Here is a 13380-nt window from a genome sequence, read left to right on the forward strand (position 1 = left end):
AGTTGGGGATGTCTCAATGACTTCCTGTTGTCTCCTGGATGTTTGGGTGGCCCCACTGCTAATCTAGGAAAGTGCACCCCACCAGGGTCTGGAATCTCTTGCAGGTTGCTTTTGAATAGGATTTAATTTGTTTTTACTGTCATGTGTGTTTGTGTATGTGTGTGTGTATGTATATATGTGTGTGTACTACCTTTTAAGGCCAGAAGAGGGCATTGGATTCCCTGGACCACCCTGATGTGGGTGTTGGGAACTGAACTCTTAACTTCTGAGCCATCTCTCCAGACCTTGTGATGTCATCTTTGTGTGTCAAAGGTTGCCTTAGAAAATTAGTGCTTCTCCCCAGCAAGCCCACCCCTGTGATAGGCTGGTGGGATGGCCTGGGATGGTGCTTTCTTTTTATAACTTCCTTGTTATTGCATACATTTGAAGCATGTGTGTAGGTCAGAGCACACCTTTCTGGGGTTAGTTCTTACCTTCTAGCCTTACATGGGTTCTGAAGATCCAACTCAGGTTGTTGGTTTTGTTGGGTAAACACCTTTACTCACTCAACGCCCCTCACCACATCCCCGGGTTCCTCAGAAGAGTCCCTGCCTCAGGCCCAGGTCCAGCGTCTCTGCCAGTGAGCTACACCCACAGCACTCTTTGGACTCACCACCACTCCCCCGTGTCTCTGTCTCTTTCTCCCCTTCCCCTCTCTCTCACATAAATGACGGCAGAAGAAGGTGTGCCAAAGTCCACAGGTGTGGGTCAGACTATGACTTGCTGGGACCAGCTTTCTCCTTCCAACACAGGAGCCCTGGGGACCAACCACAGCCACAGGCCTGCACAGCGAGCCCCGTGACCCTGGAGCCTTTTTGATGCCCCTTCCCTCTTTTCCCTACTGTTTGAAACAGGATCTCAAAACTTTTCCAGGCTAGTTGAAGGGCTTTCTGAGTGTCAGGCATTATTTAAACTAGCAATCCTCCTGCTTCAGTCCCTGAGGAGCTGGGATGGCAGTGCTGTGTCACCGGGCCTGGCGGTCACAGGTTTCATGGACTGACTTTAGAGATCTTTCCTTCCACATCTCTGCTGTGTGTTTAAGATCTGATGCAGAGAACGAGAGATGGAGAGGGGCCAGGCTTGGCTGGCTCTGTGCCAGTAAAACCTTCATACATCCTCATCCCTGACAGTACCATTCATGGGAACCTTGCCTACTTCTCTTTTCTGAGACTCTCCTGTGATCCAGGCTGGCCCTGAATGCACCACTGTGTAGCTAAGCTTGACGTTTGGACCTGGTCTTCCTGCCTCCATCTCCCAAGTGCTGGGACAAGCATCTATCCTTCTGATTTATATGGTGCTGGGGATGAACCTAGCGCTTGTGCATGCTAGGCAAGCACTTTGCCCACTGAGCTACCAGTGCTCTGGATACTAAGGTCCAAGTAAAGTTCTCTGAAACTACAGCTTTAAGTTCTTTGAAATTAGGGGGAGAATGAAGGTTCTACCCATTCTGTGTCCTTAATTAAAGCCAACCATAAAATGTGTTTTAAATGTTATTCTGGTGGGGCTGGAGAGACGGCTCAGGAGTTGAGAGCTTGTGTCAGTCTTGCAGAGGACCCGAGTTTAGTTCCCGGCACCCACAGTGGGCAGCATACAGACAGCTCTAGAGGATCCCATGCCTCTGTCCTCTGAGGACACCTGAGCTCACATGCACAGCCCTCCCACCACACACACATAATGAAAAACAAAATAAAAATTACTGGGAGCATAAAGCAGTCTGCAGAGGCAACAATGGTTGCCTCGCCTTTGCCCCAGGGTACTTTGGGTCTGACTCCACAGCAGCTGTCCAGAGTTCATCTTCCCAACTCCTCGGTTTCAGTGGAAGCTCAGGGGTGGACTTATAAAAGGCATCTGGCTCACAGAGTGCAATTAAAGAAACTGAACAAGGGCCATAGCGATGGCTCAGTGGGGAAGGGCTTACTGCTCAGTCTGACGGCCTGAGTTCAGTCCCTGGGACCCCAAGGAGAGAACTGACTCTTGTGCAAGTTGTCTTTGACCTCCATGTGGGCACCGTGGCATGTGCTTCCACACACGCGCAGACACACACGTCTGAAGCAGAAACAAATCAAATGAGACTCACTGAGTGTTCGCATGCTCTGGTGGGAGCTGGGGATGAAGTCAATGCATCTTCTTACCCTCGCAAATGCCTGCATACCCTCAAACCTGGCCCAATCATGAAATGAAATATGGACATCAACAGGTCCTTTCTAGTCTCACAGAGATACCCAGGAGTCCCAAAGTTCCTGTCCAGCTCCCTCAATGCCCAGGTCCATACACACCTGCCCACACTTTTTCTAGAATGTCTTCCTGACAGAACCTTTTCAGAGAACAGTCCTCTGCCGATATCACTTGCTTTGCTCTGAGGTGCCATTAAAAGTGCTCTCTGAAGACAGAGACCCTGGGGATGCAATTGCAGCAGGACTCTTCTTTTTATCTCTTGGGTTTTTTGTTTAGATGGAAAATTAATAGCTCTGGGAGGTGTAGCCCTTGAGACTGGAATTTTTCCCGGGAGAAATTGGAAAATATTTTCAACTTTCCACTCTTGGAATCAGCTCAGTGATTGACTCAAAGCCAATTGTAGCTGAGAACTTAAAACTCTTTCCCATTTTCTTGTGGGAACAAGGGCTAGGAGAGCTGGTTCTTCTCTTTTCCTTCATTTCAGTATGGATACACGCACACACATCTAACTCCTAGGGGCTGGGCTATGCTCAGAGGTAGGACACTTGCCTAGCGCATCCCACGCTCTGGGCCTCACTCTTCAGCCACACATGCTCAAAGTTTAAAAATTCTGTTGACATTTACTGATTTGTGTGTGCAGGGGTGGTGTGCGTGTATCACATCGTGTGTGGAAGTCGGAAGACCACCTCTGGGAGGCATTCCTTCCTTCTACCACGTGTTTTAGGGATTGAGCTTGAGTTGCTGGCTTGGCAGCAAGAATGTTTACACTGGGAGCCATTCTGTTGACCTGTACACAGATGTACACTAAAGGCACAATAATATAAGATAATACAAAACCATTTACAACAGGAAATGAAAAATGATTACAGATCTATGAACTATACTGAACCTGCTACTAAAAACATCCCTACAAAATAAAAATTCCACGATCATATGGGCTCCTTGTTATATTAATTCATTGGAAAAGTGAGACATGCTTAAAATTATCCTTAGTTTTCTATAGTTCTCTCTGTGTGTGTGTGTGTGTGTGTGTGTGTGTGTGTGTGTGTACAGTACCCATGGAGTCTAGAAGAGGATGCTGGATCCCTTGGAACTGGCATTATAGGTGATTGTGAGCTGCTCTGTGGGTGCTAGGGACTAAAATGGAGTTGTCTGCAAGAGCAGCCAGTGCTCTTAACCACTGAGCCATATTTCTGTCCCCTTGGTTTAGTTTTGATAAAATTTTTATCACTATATATTAGTTACATGTAATAATGTGTTTTATGAGTGCAGTAGTAGATGGAACCGGCTAAGGGAGAAGCCTTAAGTTGGTAGAGCAGCAGGATGTCCAGGCAAGGCTGCTGGGAGCAGCAGCAGGAGTGTTGCGGGCTGAAATTATCTGACCACTGGAGCCTCAACCTCATCTCTGCCTGCACCTGGAGGAGTAAGCATCTGAGCCTAGGGCCAGCAGGCACCTGGAGGAGTGATCACCAAAGGCTCTACCCTGCTCATACATGAAGGAGCCTTCAATGCAGCCACAATCTCCAACTATACCCATTAGCAAAAAAGGGACTCCCCTGACACACAGGCTCTACCTCTTTCAATTGGAGGAAGAAGTGGGTAGACAACAGGGTAAGAATACACTCAACCATATAAAGAGCAATACAGCACCACCAGAAACTAGTGGTTCTATAACAGCAAGACCTGAACATCTCAATGCACATAAAGCAGAAGAAAATGACCTTAAAAATAACTTTATGAAGATGATTGAGGCCGTTAAAGAGGAAATGAACAATTCTCTTAAAGAAGTGGAGGGAAAGACAGATAAAAAATTGGAAGAAATCAACAAATCCCTTAAAAAAAAACCAAGAAAAGGCAATCAAACAGGTGAAAGAAATGGTTTAAGACGTGAAAACTGAAATAGAGGCAATAAAGAAAACATAAACAAAGGGAAATCTGGAAATGGAAAATCTGGTTAAACGACTAGGAACTACAGATGCAAGCATAAACAACAGAATACAACAGACAATTGAGAGAATCTCAGGAGTTAATGATATGATAGAAGAAATAGATTCATCAGTCAAAGAAAATGTTTAATCCAATGAATTCTTAACACAAAATATCCAGGAAATCTCGGACACCACGAAAAGACCAAACCTTAGAATAATACAAATTGAAGAAGAAGAACTCCAGCTCAAAGGCACAGAAAATATATTCAACAAAATCATGGAAGAAAACTTTCTCATCCTAAGGAAGGACATGCCTGTAAAAATACAAAAAGCTTACAGAACACCAAATAGACTGAATCAAAAAAAGTCCCCTCACCACATAATAATCAAAACACTAAACATACAGAATGAAGAAAGACTATTAAGAGCTGCAAAGGAGAAAGGCCAAGTAACATATAAAGACAGACCTATCAGAATTACAACTAACTTCTCAATAAAAATGTTGAAAGCCAGAAGGTCCTGGTCAGGCATTATGCAGACACTAAGAGACCACAGATGCCAACCTAGACTCCTATGTCTAAGAAAACTCTCAATCAACATCGATGGAGAAAACAAGATATTCCATGAGAAAACGAGATTTAATCAATACCTATCTACAAATCCAACCCTACAGATAGTACTAGGAGGAAAACTCCAACCCAAGCATGTTAGTTGTACCTATGAAAGCACAGGAAATAGACAATTCCACACCAGCAAATCCCAAAGAAGGGAAACACACAAACACTACCACCACCACCAACAACAACAAAACCAAAATAACCAGAACTAGCAATCCCTGGTCATGAATAACTCTTAATATCAATGGATTCAATATGTCTATAAAAAGACGCAGGCAAACAGATTTGATATAAGAACAGAATCCATCCTTCTGCTGCATACAAGAAACATACCTCAACCTCAAAGACAGACATTACCTCAGAGTAAAGGGTTGGGAAAAGATTTTCTGATCAGATGGATCTAAGAAACAAGCAGGTGTAGCTATCCTAATATCTAACAAAATAGACTTCAAACTAAAAATCAATCAAAAGAGATGAAGAAGGATATTTCATATTAGTAACAGGAAAATCCATCAAGCTGAAGTCTCAGTTATGAACTTTAATGCCCCAAATACACAGGTACTATCATTTGTAAAAGAAGCATCACTAAAGCTTAAATTTCACATCAAGGTCCACACACTAAGAGTGGGAGACTTTGAAACCCCACTATTACCAATGGACAGGGCTGCCAGACAGAAACCTAACAGAAAAATAAGAGAACTAAGAGATGTTATGACTCAAATGAAATTGACAGACATCTATAGAATATTCCACCCAAACACAAAAGAATATACCTTCTTCTCAGCAGCTCATGGATCCTTCTCTAAAACCAACCACTTACTCCGTAACAAGCAAATTTCAACAGATACACAAAAAAATTGGATTAACTCCCTGTGTCTTATTGGAACATCATGACTTAAAGTTAGAATTCAACAACAACACTAACCGCAGAAAGCTTACAACCTCGTGGAAATTGAACTATGCTCAAGGGAATCACCACTGAGTCAAGGAGGAAATAAAGAAAAAAATTAAAGACTTCCTAAAATTCAATGAAAATGAGTGCATAACATACCCAAACGTATGGGGAACAATGAAAGCAGTGCTAAGAGGACAGTTCATAATACTAAATGCCCACTTAAAGAAGCTGGAAAAATCCCACACTAGCGAGTTAACAGAACACCTGAAAGAAAAAGAAACAAACTCACTCAGAAGGACTAGATGACAGGAAATAATCAAATTGAGGGCTAAAATCAATAAAATAGAAACAAAGCAAACAATACAAAAAAATCAATGAGAGAAAGTTGGTTCTTCAAGAAAATCAACAAGATAGCCAAACCTTTATCCAAACCAACCATAGGCAGAGAAAGAATATCCAAATTAACATAACAATAAGTGGGACACAACAATAAACATGGAGGGAATCCAGAGAATCATCATGTCATGTTAAAAAATCTGTATTCCAGAGACAGAGACCCACATTGGAGCACAGGACTGAATTCTCAAGGTCCAAATCAGGAGCAGAAGGAGAGAGAGCACGAGCAAGGAACTCAGGACCATGAGGGGTGCACCCACACACTGAGACAATGGGGATGTTCTACTGGGAACTCACCAAGACCAGCTGGCCTGGGTCTGGAAAAGCCTGGGATAAAACCGGACTCTCTGAACATAACGGACAATGAGGACTACTGAGAACTCAAGAACAATGGCACTGGGTTTCTGATCCTACTGCAGGTACTGGCTTTGTGGGAGCCTAGGCAGTTTGGATGCTCAACTTACTAGACCTGGATGGAGGTGGGGGGTTCCTTGGACTTCCCAGAGGACAGGGAACCTTGATTGCTTTTCGGGCTGAGGGGGGGGGACTTAATTAGGGGAGGGGGAGGGAAATGGGAGGCGGTGGCTGGGAAGAGACAGAAATCTTTAATAAATAAATAAATTAAAAAAAAAAGAAGAGCTGGAAAAAAATCTGTATTCCACAACATTGGAAAAAAAGAAATCGACAATTTTCTGGATAAGTACAGTGTAACCAAATTAAATCAAGATCAGATAAGCCATGCCTGGACTTGTTTTTTTTAATTAAAATTCTATTTATTTACTCATTTATTTGTGGTGTGAACATGTAGAGGTCAGAAGACAACTTGTAGGAGTTGATTCTCACCTTCTAGGTCACAGGCTTGAAGCAGGCCATCGGGTGTGGGGCAAGTGACTTTCTGTATTCAGCCATCTCCCTGGCCCATGTCCAGTTTTTTTCCAGAGGTGCTGGGGACTCAAACTCAGGTAGCGCCTCATGCTCGCTGAGTAAGCACACTTACCCACGGAGCCATCTCTCCCTCCACATCTGTTCTCTTTTGTTTAATGTGGGCTCTACGGATTGAACTAGGCTCCTCACGCTTGCAAGGCAAATGCGCAACCTACAGAATTGTGCCCCCATCCTGTCCCTGGATTTGTCTGATAGAATTCTCAAGAAGCTCTGGGAAGCTTTATGGGACCCATAATTCAGCTCTGAATACTGAGGCTCAGGGCCGAGGGGCTGATCTCCTGGGACTGAAACTTCTGGAGCCATTGTCCACTGTGTGGAGGGAGAGGAGGGACCAGGATGCTACAGAACAAGCGCCCCCCTCTACAACCACCTCCCCGACTCTCTCTGGGGTTGTCCCATAAGCATGACTTTTGCCATGGGTCTCCCTGGAAGAAAATTCCTGAGCTTAGATCTTACCATAAGGACAGGCCCTATATCCGACTTCCTGGTCCCTCTGGCCACTGTGCCCTGGAATCTGCAACCGCGGCTGATGGACACTGTCTAAAGGGGCCCTGAGTCACTGGTCCCTTTGGCAACTGGACCCTGGAATCTGCAGCCGCGGTTGAAGGACGCTGCCTGAAGGGGCCCTGAGTCAGAGTCACAGTAGTTCAAGGCTTCCATGTGGAGCCAGGCCTGGCTTCCAGCCCTGGTTCCTGAAACCTTCATGATCTTACACATTGGTGACCTCAGCATCTGTCAAAGACACAAGGACACGCTTGTGCTGCTGCCCCACCTCACACCTGTCCTCAGAGACAATCTCCCTGGCCTGTCACCCTCTCTTGTACCCTCCCATCTCCAAAGATCTCCTTCCTTCCTTCCTCTTTCAGCCAGCACCACTTTCTACTGTCACATCCCCTTTTGACTTTTGAAAAATCAGTGAGTCGGCCGGGCCGTGGTGGCGCACGCCTTTAATCCCAGCACTCGGGAGGCAGAGGCAGGCGGATCTCTGTGAGTTCGAGACCAGCCTGGTCTACAAGAGCTAGTTCCAGGACAGGCTCCAAAACCACAGAGAAACCCTGTCTCGAAAAACCAAAAAAAAAAAAAGAAAAATCAGTGAGTCATTTAGAGTTGCTTACAGGAACACAGGCATGCAGCCCACTTCTACAGGAAGTGTCCTCCCCCCACACACTGAAGATGCTAACGGCCAACAGTTTCTTAGGTGAGGGTAAAAGCTCATGTTTTTTGAGGGAAGTGAATGGAAGCACACACAAATGGAGGCCTAGGTCATGTTATGGATAGGGGACAATACTGCATGGATGCAGAGAAGCTACAGAGTGCTGGAAAAAAATAATTATATGTATGTGTGTGTGAGAGAGCACACATGCCGTACCGCACATGTGGAGGTCAGAGGGCAACTGTGGCAGTTGATCCCAGGTTGTCAGGTTAGGTGGCAAGTGCCTGTACCACTGGGCCATCCTGTCAGCCCTAAACACTGGCTTTATAATTTCTGTGGAAAAAGGATCAAAGAGCCCAGCGGGATGGCTCCTTTGAGTGCTTGGCATTTATGCCAAGATGCTGGGGCTTTCTGTATCGGTCTGGCCCTCAACTGTCCTGTGGGTTGCTGGGCCGTGGACTTTACTGCAGGGTGGGAATGCAGCCTTTCAGGCCTTAACCTGGGGCCGTGCAGCAACGCAGTGTGGTTTCTGTGTGGCTCCTTCCCCTTCCCCCACCACCGGAGGGGAAGTTGCTGCATGCCACTTATCTCTGCTCTGAGGGGAAGTGTGCAGAAGGTGGGTCGGTGTGTTTCAGGTGGTCCACCTGCTGCCCCGCACTCCTCCATACCACTCCGGCTCTGCTCTGGGGTCACCTCTTGTGGAAGTCCTTCTGGTCATTGCACCCCGAACAGTCCTTCATTCTCCTGGTTTCTGCTAATCCTTCCCAAGCCTCCATCTGACTTTGTCCTCTTTCCTGTTGGTATCCCTCATCAGACATCATGATGATGGGGACCTTGTATGTCTTATGTGTTCTGAGTTCAAGCTGCAGCCCAGGGATACTGTAGATGCTCAGTGACCCACTAAAGTGGGTGTAACCTCACCTCTCCATCTTAAGGAAGACAGAGGCTCATGGGAGGCAAGCTACTTGTTTGAGTTTGCACAGTCAGCTTGGACTCAGTTCCAGTGAGTTTGGAAGTTATCTCCTTCTGACCGCTAAGGAAGAGAGGTGGGGTTCTAGTCAGCAGGTAGCATCTTTGAGAGTCTAAAAAGACCTCAGGATCCAGGCATGGTGGCACGCATGACTATAATCCTGGCACTCAGGAGTCTGAGGTAGCAAGATTGTGTGTGTGCATGCACGTGTGTGTGCATTTGTATGGGTATATAGGTGCATATGCACGTGTCCTTGCCTGTGTATGGAAGTTAGGGGACACCTCAGGCATCACTTGTCAGGATCTCTCACTGGCCTGGAATTCTTCAGACAGGCTACGCTGGCCTCAAGGGTTCATCTGCCTTTATGCCTCAGTGTTAGGGCTACAGGCACATGCAGCCATGCCTGGACTTGTTTTTTAATTAAAATTCTATTTATTTACTCATTTATTTGTGGTGTGAACATGTGGAGGTCAGAAGACAACTTGTAGGAGTTGATTCTCACCCCCCTAGGTCACAGGCTTGAAGCAGGCCATCGGGTGTGGGGCAAGTGACTTTCTGTATTCAGCCATCTCCCTGGCCCATGTCCAGCTTTTTCCAGAAGTGGTGGGGACTCAAACTCAGGTAGTGCCTCATGCTCGCTGAGTAAGCACTCTTACCCACCGAGCCATCTCTCCCTCCATCTGTCTGCGGTTGATGGAGCTGCTGGAAGGGGCCCTGAGTCACTGGTCCCTTAGGCCACTGTGGCCTGGAATCTACAGCCATGGTTCATGGAGGCTGCCTGAAGAGGCCCTGAATCACTGGTCCCTTTGTCAACTGGGCCCTGGGATCTGCAGCTGCGGTTGATGGACGCTGCCTGAAGGGGCCCTGAGTCAGAGTCACAGTAGTTCAAGGCTTCCATGTGGAGCCAGGCCTGGCTTCCAGCCCTGGTTCCTGAAACCTTCATGATCTTGCACATTGGTGACCTCAGCACCTGTCAAAGACACAAGGACCCACTTGTGCTGCTGCCCCACCTCACACCTGTCCTGGGAGACTTCCTTTGTCTCTGTTGAAAAGTCGCCTCCTGGGCTGGAGAGACGGCTCAGGGGTGAAGAGCGCTGACAGCCTTTGCAGAGAGCTGTGGACAGGGGAGAGTTGGGATCTAGGACAACAGAATGACATCATTCCAAGGAAAAGGTTCTGACCCTTTTCCATACCAAGTCTTCTCTGCATCCATCTCTAGGGGTCTTCCCCATGAATGGCCACGCTGCAGGGCTCCCAGCATGCCCTCCACAGACTGAGGACCCTGGTGTTCTCAGGTTCTCTGTGCTGGGCTTAAAGCCTCCCGAGGGGAGATCAGGACCAGTCCCCTGCCTGTCATATCTTTTCAGCACATCTCTGGCCTCCCACTGGTCACAAAAATGAACTGCAATCCCACGCAGGCACACCCAGGACTTGCGGGGGAGGGGGTGCTGGGAGAGCTCTGAGGTCTGATTTCCTGCCCCCTTCAGTGTCTTTCTCTTATGTCTGGCTTCTCTACTGAGATGTACCAATGAGCCCTGTTGCTCAATCTAGATATGAGCTTGTCACTGGCTTCCCCTTTCAGACTCCTTCCCAGAACCCATCCTCCACACCACACCTTCAGTGTTGACTTAGATCTGCTTTTCCCTCTGTGTGATTTGGTGACATTTGCTTTCCTTGTAAATGGCATGGTGACAGGGGTGCAGACGTTCAGCTAGACCACAGGCTACTCTGCCAGACCCGGGTATCAGGAGATGACAGGTGAGAGCTGCTACCCTGGTGGAGACCTAGGGGTCACCTCGACTCTCTGGGGTCTGCCAAGGCTACAACTTCCCCAATGCAGTCCTTCCTAGTGGAGGAGCCAGGGGCTACATGGGTGCCACACTGGCTTTTCCTGGGTGGATGTGGACAAGTGTGTATTCACCCCAACAGGGCATCCAAGTGGCAAGTCCGCTAGCGTCCAGCTTGGTGAGAACAATGGGTTTGTTAGGTGTTTTGACAGAGAATAGGGGAAGGCTTACTTATAGGATTATGGCTGATCCTCAAACAACTTATAAGGTCCCACCCATCCTGAGTGACAGCTTCATGGAAGCTGGACCACAGAGTCCCGACTTCAAAATCCTCCTTTTACTGTATACTCTAGCATATCCGAAGATACCATCTCTCCAGACTCCAGCATATCCCAAGATATCACCTACTGCTGGGGGAGAGTCCTAGCTGGAGTTCCGGAAGAGGGTCTCCCGACCCCCTCTCTGGACTCTAAAAACTCTGTCACCATTACCATGGCTACTACTCTAGTGTTCTGCTGAGGTTGCCATGACTACCAGGAAACATTGGAAACGACATCCTGTTAGGCACAGATGGAAAAGTGCCATATAAAAATGGGCCCCCTAGACTATGGAGGGATATGTGATACCTTGGGGACAAGTCCTGAGACCGCACTGTCTCCCCATGTCAGTTCCTTCTTGTGGTTGCCTCCGATGCTGGGACTGCATGAGAAAATCCACCTTCCAAAGCCAGGGTGGACATGGTGCTGGCAAGAGACTTGGGGGAAGCATGAACTAACTGCTGCTTAGCCAGGACAAGCTTTGACAGCTCGTGCATTTCCACCATCCAGACTCCTGATGCCTGTCTACCTTGTGGTCTCATGAGCCCCTCCCCAGCTTCCCAGAGGGAATGTTTCAATTTAGAGGAAACTGTCATGCTACATATACCAACCTTGCCCGTGTTGAATGCCCAGTGCTTATCCGGTGACACTGGTTTGAAGTTTCTGGAAACTCCAGGAGGCAGGGTAGAGTTGGAAGACATAGGCCACCAGGGATGGGCTCTTGGGGTGTCTTGTCGTCTGTCCTTTCTTATCTCTCTTTGATTCGTCCATGTGAGGTAAAGAAGTCCCCTACCATAGCTGCTGTTGCTGCGATGTGAAACATCAAGTTGGTGGGTTGGGCAGTCATGGACCGGATGCTCTGAAGCCTGGAGTAGAGCGAGTCTTCCTCCTTTCACTCACAGGTTCATAGACACAACTAACACAGAGTCTTAGGGGTTCTGGAGGAGTCTGATGAGAATTCAGACAGTAATGGCTGCACTTAGAAATAATGGCTGTGCCCAGGAGGTAATGGCTGTGCCCATGAGGTAATGACTGTGCCCGTGAGGTAATGACTGTGCCCATGAGGTAATGGCTGTGCCCGTGAGGTAATGATTGTGCCCAGGAGGTAATCACTGTGCTCGTGAGGTAATGACTGTGCTCGTGAGGTAATGACTGTGCTCGTGAGGTAATGACTGTGCCCATGAGGTAATGACTGTGCCCGTGAGGTAATGACTGTGCCCATGAGGTAATGATTGTGGCCATGAGGTAATGACTGTGCCCATGAGGTAATAGCTGTGCTCGTGAGGTAATGATTGTGCCCATGAGGTAATGATTGTGCCCATGAGGTAATGATTGTGCCCATGAGGTAATGATTGTGGCCATGAGGTAATGACTGTGCCCAGGAGGTAATAGCTGTGCCCGTGAGGTAATGGCTGTGCTCGTGAGGTAATGGCTGTGCTCGTGAGGTAATGGCTGTGCCCAGGAGGTAATGACTGTGCTCATGAATCTTTAAATGGGAAAAACCACTGAGCTTGTAGTTGGAGTAGGGGCTACCTGTTCTATGGAATTTTCCTCCAAATTGCAACATTTCTTCCTAAGCACCTCAGGAGGAATAGAAGTTTAGGGGATTCTTGATGATCTTAACCCAACAATTTAAAAAGGGGTAAACATTTGCTGGACAGAGACTGACCAGACAAACTGCACACAGAAAGATATTCTGACTATGGAGTTGCCTGCGAGCTGCATAGAGAGCTCCAGTGAGCTTCATTTTTCAGGAATTTTCTGGGGTGGGGTGCAGTCATTTGCACTGGGGTGGGGTTTCTAGTGAGGAAGCTGCTTTTGAGTCATCCCTGTTCCCTGTAAGTAAGCCCCTTCCTATATCCCGTTAGTAACCCCAGTAAAACTCATTGTTTGGCTAAATTGGACATTGGTGCAATCGTTACTCTTGGTCTGTCATGGTGAGTACGGGTGCATGTTGCATCTTCTGAGAGAAAGTCATCACACACACCTGTGTGACACACTGGCAAAGACCTTGTGGACATTTTGTTCCTGCTCTGAGACCTTGTGGGGGGCTCAGGTTAACACATTTACTTGTGTTTGTGTGTGTGTGCTCACGCAGTGCCTGGGAAGGCCAGAAGAGGGTGTTGCATTCCCTGGAGCTGGAATTGCAGGCAGTTGT

Source organism: Microtus oregoni, unplaced genomic scaffold, assembly GCF_018167655.1.
Source record: "Microtus oregoni isolate MIOR12 unplaced genomic scaffold, Mior012 000025F_ref0000491, whole genome shotgun sequence".
In the NCBI taxonomy this organism is placed as follows: Eukaryota; Metazoa; Chordata; class Mammalia; order Rodentia; family Cricetidae; genus Microtus; species Microtus oregoni.